Raw genomic sequence first — 6,834 nt, forward strand, 5'->3', positions numbered from 1 at the left:
TGCTGTCATTGATTTTGTTTCTGCTTTGACACTTGTTTCCTTGAAACTCCAATTAACCCCTGAACCGAATATACATACTCTATTATCCCAAAGTATACCAAAGGCATTGCAGATTCAGGTTCAGGACTTACTTCCAAGCTAATGTACAGACTTATGTGACACTTTGAGTGTATATTCTGGGGAACATACTAAGTAAAGCATGTACAAAATGATTCTTTTTATCCCTGTTAACTGAAATATATTCATCACTGAACTGGAAATTAAGGCAACGGAATTTTAACTTTGATCTTAAATAACCCTAGGCTTCTGAAGCCAACTAGGACATTAACAAAGAGATGCCAGTCATCCCTCAAATGGGCTACTGCCATAACGTCTACCCACTGGGGTTGTATAGACGTATTCCCATTCAGAAGGTCCCTCTGGTATGTTTTGTGTAGTGTGTTCTTTGGTTTTACCCTTTGCTGCATTCTTATTGGTTGGCACTAAAGGATGGACTTTGGTGTTTGGTCATCTTTCATTCACACAAGACGAACCATGTATTTCCATCTTCAGGTCCTGATTCAGTCCCTTACGGGGGAAATAGCTACGCTAAGAAAGGATGCCTCCGATCGAGAAATAAAAATTGGGCAACTGGAAAAGGAGTTGAAGGATCAAAAATTAAAGTGTGATCAACTGGAGAATCAGGTACTGGAAAGTGATGTCAAGGACCGCAAATTGAATCTGTTAATTCATGGCTTGCCTACTGACTGGCCGTCTCAAACTGTTGACCTATAATGGGAACCAGTCTCCTGTAGACTTGCTAGAATCAGACTAAAGGGAAACCCTGCAAATGTGTCGATAATTTTTACCTATGCCCCCACCCGTGATGCTAATGAAACGATCGAGGATATTTTCTTCGGCAAACTGCAGCAGTTGACTTCTTCTATAGCCGCACGCGATTACTTGATTGTTGCTGGAGACTTTAACGCAAGAGGTGGTCAGTCAGACAGACCACAAGATAAATCCTTGGAAAATTTGGACAGGGTCACAGATGCGAGAATGGGCAGACGATGGAGAATATAGCACGCTTGCATGACACCCGCAAGATTTACCAGATCCTGAAAGAATCCGTTGGTAAGAAAGCTGCTGTCTGAGAAATAGTCAAAAACATATCATGAAAAATCATTAGTTGTCAGAAGGAACACTCAGCAAGATAGAAGGATCACTTTGAGTTCCTCCTAAACTCATCCCCTTCATCTGCTCATGGTGCCTTCCCACTTTTTGTTTCTAAAGAGCCTTACACATGCATTTATACAACTTATTTTTATATATATATAGAAATAGTTTCTTTTTTGTTTCCTTTTTCTTTTTTAGTTTTTTCTTTTCTTAGTTTTTTTACGATATCGAGCTAGATACACCGACCAGAGCCGAAATATTAAAAGCGATCAAGACCCTAAAAAACCAAAAGGCCCCAAATGAAGACGGTCTCCCCCTGGAACTATACAAACAATGCCCTGAGGTCACTGCTGAACAGCTCCATGGCATTCTCGTCATTCGTGTCCCGGTGTTCCGGTCTGTAGTTTCATCTTATAATGACGCAAACCCACAAACAAACAAACATGCATTTATACAACTTATTTATATATATATATATATATATATATATATATATATATATATATATATATATATATATATATATATATATATATATATATATATATATATATATATATATATAGATATATATATATAGATATAGTTTCTTTTTCGTTTTTTTTCTTTTTTAGTTTTTTCTTTTCTTAGTTTTTTTCTTTTTTAGTTTTTTTTTTAGTTTCTTCTTTTTACTGATTTGTTTTCTTTTTTAGTTTTTTCTTTTTTTTTAGTTTTATAGCTCTTGGCTTTTTTCTTTTTAGTTTTTTACCTTTTTCTTCTTTTTCTGTTTTCATTTTCTTCTTTATTTTTCAGATGTCATGTGCAAACCCTCAAACATACAAAAAAACAAACATGCTTTAATTTTTTTTCTTTTTTTTTCTTTTTTTTAGTTTTTTGGCTTTTTTATTTTTTTCAAAGATATTTGATTATTCAAACAAGCCGATTAACAGACAAAGTGTAACAGCCATAACAGACGGACAACTTATTTTTATATATATAGATAGATAGATTTTTGAAGTTACCAGTTTTTTACTCTTTAAGAAATTCAATCTCTTTTAATACTGTTGTCTTTTCAAAGATATTTGATTATTCAAGCAAGCCGATGAACAGCCAAAGTGTAATAGACATAACAGGCAGACAACTTATTTATATATATATATAGATTAACAGACAAAATATAACAGACATAACAGACAGACAACTTATTTCTATATATATAGATAGATAGATTTTTGAAGTTACCAGTTTTTTACTCTTTAAGAAATTCAATCTCTTTTAATACTGTTGTCTTTTCAAAGATATTTGATTATTCAAGCAAGCCGATTAACAGACAAAGTGTAACATAGATAACAGACAGACAACTTATTTTTATATATATATAGATTGATAGATTTTTGAAGTTACCAGTTTTTTACTCTTTAAGAAATTCAATCTCTTTTAATACTGTGTATTTTCAAAGATATTTGATTATTCAAGCAAGCTGATTAACAGACAAAGTGTAACAGACATAACCCACAGACAACTTATTTTTATATATATAGATAGATAGATTTTTGAAGTTACCAGTTTTTTACTCTTTAAGTAATTCAATCTCTTTTAATACTGTTGTCTTTTCAAAGATATTTGATTACTCAAGCAAGCCGATTAACAGACAAAGTGTAACACACAGACAACTTATTTTTATATATATAGATAGATAGATTTTTGAAGTTACCAGTTTTTTACTCTTTAAGAAATTCAATCCCTTTTAATACTGTTGTCTTTTCAAAGATATTTGATTATCCAAGCAAGCCGATTAACAGACAAAGTGTAACAGACATAACAGATAGACAACTTATTTTTATATATATATAGATAGATTTTTGAAGTTACTAGTTTTTTACTCTTTAAGAAATTCAATCCCTTTTAATAGTGTTGTCTTTTCAAAGATATTTGATTATCCAAGCAAGCCGATTAACAGACAAAGTGTAACAGACATAACAGACAGACAACTTATTTTTATATATATAGATTAACAGACAAAATATAACAGACATAACAGACAGACAACTTATTTCTATATATATGTAGATAGATAGATTTTTGAAATTACCAGTTTTTTACTCTTTAAGAAATTCAATCTCTTTTAATACTTTTGTCTTGTCAAAGAAATTTGATTATTCAAGCAAGCCAATTAACAGACAAAGTGTAACAGACATAACAGACAGACAACTTATTTTTATATATATAGATAGATAGATAGATTTTTGAAGTTACCAGTTTTTTACTCTTTAAGTAATTCAATCTCTTTTAATACTGTTGTCTTTTCAAAGATATTTGATTATTCAAGCAAGCCGATTAACAGACAAAGTGTAACACACAGACAACTTATTTTTGTATATATAGATAGATAGATTTTTGAAGTTACCAGTTTTTTACTCTTTAAGAAATTCAATCTCTTTTAATACTCTTGTCTTTTCAAAGATATTTGATTATTCAAGCAAGCCGATTAACAAACAAAGTGTAACAGAAATAACAGACATACAACTTATTTTTATATATTTAAATAGATAGATTTTTGAAGTTACCAGTTTTTTACTCTTTAAGAAATTTAATCTCTTTTAATACTGTTGTCTTTTCAAAGATATTTGATTATTGAAGCAAGCCGATTAACAGACAAAGTGTAACAGACATAACAGACAGACAACTTATTTTTATATAGATAGATAGATAGATTTTTGAAGTTACCAGTTTTTTACTCTTTAAGAAATTCAATCCCTTTTAATACTGTTGTCTTTTCAAAGATATTTTATTATCCAAGCAAGCCGATTAACAGACATAACAGACAGACAACTTATTTTTATATATATATAGATATAGATTATTTTCATCAGAGCGTATTTGAAAAAGAATTTGTAATAAGCCGAAATAGCTCAGATGGAGAGTATTAGACTGAAGATCTATTGGTCCCTGGTTCGATCCCAGGTTTCGGCAAATATTTTGCTTCCTTTTGTCTTTAACCAAACTTTGTGATAAGTACCACATGTGCCAAAATCACATAATAAATAATATCACAGTAGCGAAATAAGTCAAATTTTAAAGAGCTGTATAAGAAAAATGAAACTTCTATCTGAAATATTAATAGGAAGCCGATTTCACTTCAAAGAAATAATTTATCAATAAACCAAATTGGTTTTCAACCGAAAGTGAATTGAAGTGAATTTGTTCAAAATTCCATAGTGGCATTTGATCAAAGCTAGAAAATTTGATACACACAATTCTAAACAAACAATTTCTGATAAATGTTGTCCTATTATTTTTGAGTTGGTTGAACCTGATCTTGCCAATTCGCAGTAATCTAGTATCTGAAAAAACGCAACTAGGAAACAAATACATATAACCAAAATGGCTTACAACCAGTTTGCGACCGAACCAGTTCACGAAACAACATATATTGGCATTTTTTCTCATTAAGAGCTAGTAAATTCCTTGAGTACCAAAACGACAGACCTTGTAACGTGCATTAAAGATTTTAGAACATAACTGCTAAGTCCCAGTGACGTCAAATGCAAACCCCCTCAACACAAAAATACATACAACTTATTTTTATGGATATAGAAGATAGTTTAACAGACATACAACTTATGTAACAGACATACAACTTATTTTCATATATATAGATTATTTTCATCAGAACGTATTTCAAAAACAGTTTTTAATAAGCCAAAATAGCTTATTTGGGAGAGCGTTAGACTGAAGATCTAAAGGCCCTGGTTCGATCCCGGGTTTCGGCAAATTTTTTTGCACCATTTTGTCTTTAATCAGACTTTGTGATAAGCACCACATTTGCTAAAATCACATAATAAATAATATCACAGTAGCGAAATAAGTCAAATTTTAAAGAACTGTATAAGAAAAATGAAACTTCTATCTGGAATATTAATAGGAAGCCAATTTCACTTCAAAGAAATAATTTATCAATAAACCAAAATGGTTTTCAACCGAAATTGACAATTGAAGTGAATTGGTTCAAAATCCATAGTGGCATTTGATCAAAGCTAGAAAATTTGATACACACAATTCTAAACAAACAATTTCTGATAAATGTTATCATATTATTTTTGAGTTGGTTGAACCTGATCTTTCCAATTTGCAGTAATATAGTATCTGAAAAAACACAACTAGGACACAAATACATATTAACAAAATGGCTTACAACCAGTTCGCGACCGAACCAGTTTACGAAACAACATATATTGGCACTTTTTTTCATTAAGAGCTAGTAAATTCCTTGAGTACCAAAAAGATAGACCTTGTAACGTGCATTAAAGATCTTAGAAAAGAACTGCTAAGTCCTAGTAAGAGGAAAAAATTACTTTTTAAGTAATTGGTCAGAGCTTGGTTCAAGGTCTGACTTGGCCAGGTTCCACCAGTTGCTCTAAAATCCCTTTGGAAAATTAAAAAGGGCACTATAACATCCAATTTGAAGTCAAATGAACCCCATCTGAAGTTTACACCACCGCTAATTCCCCGGTTTCCAAACACTAAATATAATCTTTTGACAAATTCAATTCTGAAGACTATGAAACAGCATTTATTTTAATTATTATGTTTAATATGTCTATATTATTACGTTTATGAATTTAATTGGGTAGCCATTACAAATAAAATGTCTATTAAATAAAATAATTCTGAATCAAGAAATTCTTGGTAGCAGCTTCTGAAAGCCTTATTAACAAATGAAATTAAAACTCATTGATTACAGAAACTGGCTGGTGCAAGTTAAAATTCAGATACATATCACTGTGTGTAGGCTTTTAGAAAAGCATAACAAAATCCCCTTTAATTAATAAAATATCAACGAATGGCAGCTCATTATTTTCTTCATACTCAACTGTAAATTTTATATTTTATCCAGTTGCTTTGGTGTTCTTATTGAAGCAACCCTTTTAGCTTCTGTGACCTATAATCTCAATTGCGACTGTTGTAGATATTGATATTGTTTTTCTCTAATATCTTGGTTTCGGATTTTATTAACTTTTAGTTTAGTATATCTTTGTCTTTGTCAGTGTTGGAGACGCCTCGTTTCATACAGGCAAAATATCCATGTCATTTGAGTTATTATTTTTTTTTACTTGTCAGGGCAGGGATACACTCAATTGAATAATTCCTTATTTTTAAGCAATTGTTGTTTTTCAATAATTGTAATAATTCATCAAATAAAAATAACCAAAAGGATATCATAATTATCTGTTTCTTGCAATTAATTGCAATAATGATGCTTACTTACTGCACTTACTTATTACAATTACTTACTTATTACCTATTTATTGCAATTTTCTTGCAATTTGACGCTTTCTTACAAGCTACAGAACGAAAAGTCAGCAATCTTTGACAGCAATCTCAGTACCAGCCAGCACAACACAAGAGGACACTCCAAGAAGCTACCAAAGTCAAGCTCCCGATCTAAAACTTGCCAAACATTCTTTTCGAGAAGAGTCATAAATCATTGGAATAAACTGAAAGATTCAACTGTCAGTGCTCCCTCCATCCAGTCCTTCAAAAACCAATTTGACAAAGAGTGGGAGAAGAAGCAGTGGAGGTTCGACTGGCAGTCATCAACTCAAGAGTACTACAGGTCTGAAAGACCTTAAGGGTTTCGGATGGATTAAGATAAGGTAAAGTAATAGAATCTAACAAAAACCGATAAATTTTAATATG

This window comes from Artemia franciscana, chromosome 7, assembly GCF_032884065.1.
Source record: "Artemia franciscana chromosome 7, ASM3288406v1, whole genome shotgun sequence".
NCBI lineage: Eukaryota > Metazoa > Arthropoda > Branchiopoda > Anostraca > Artemiidae > Artemia > Artemia franciscana.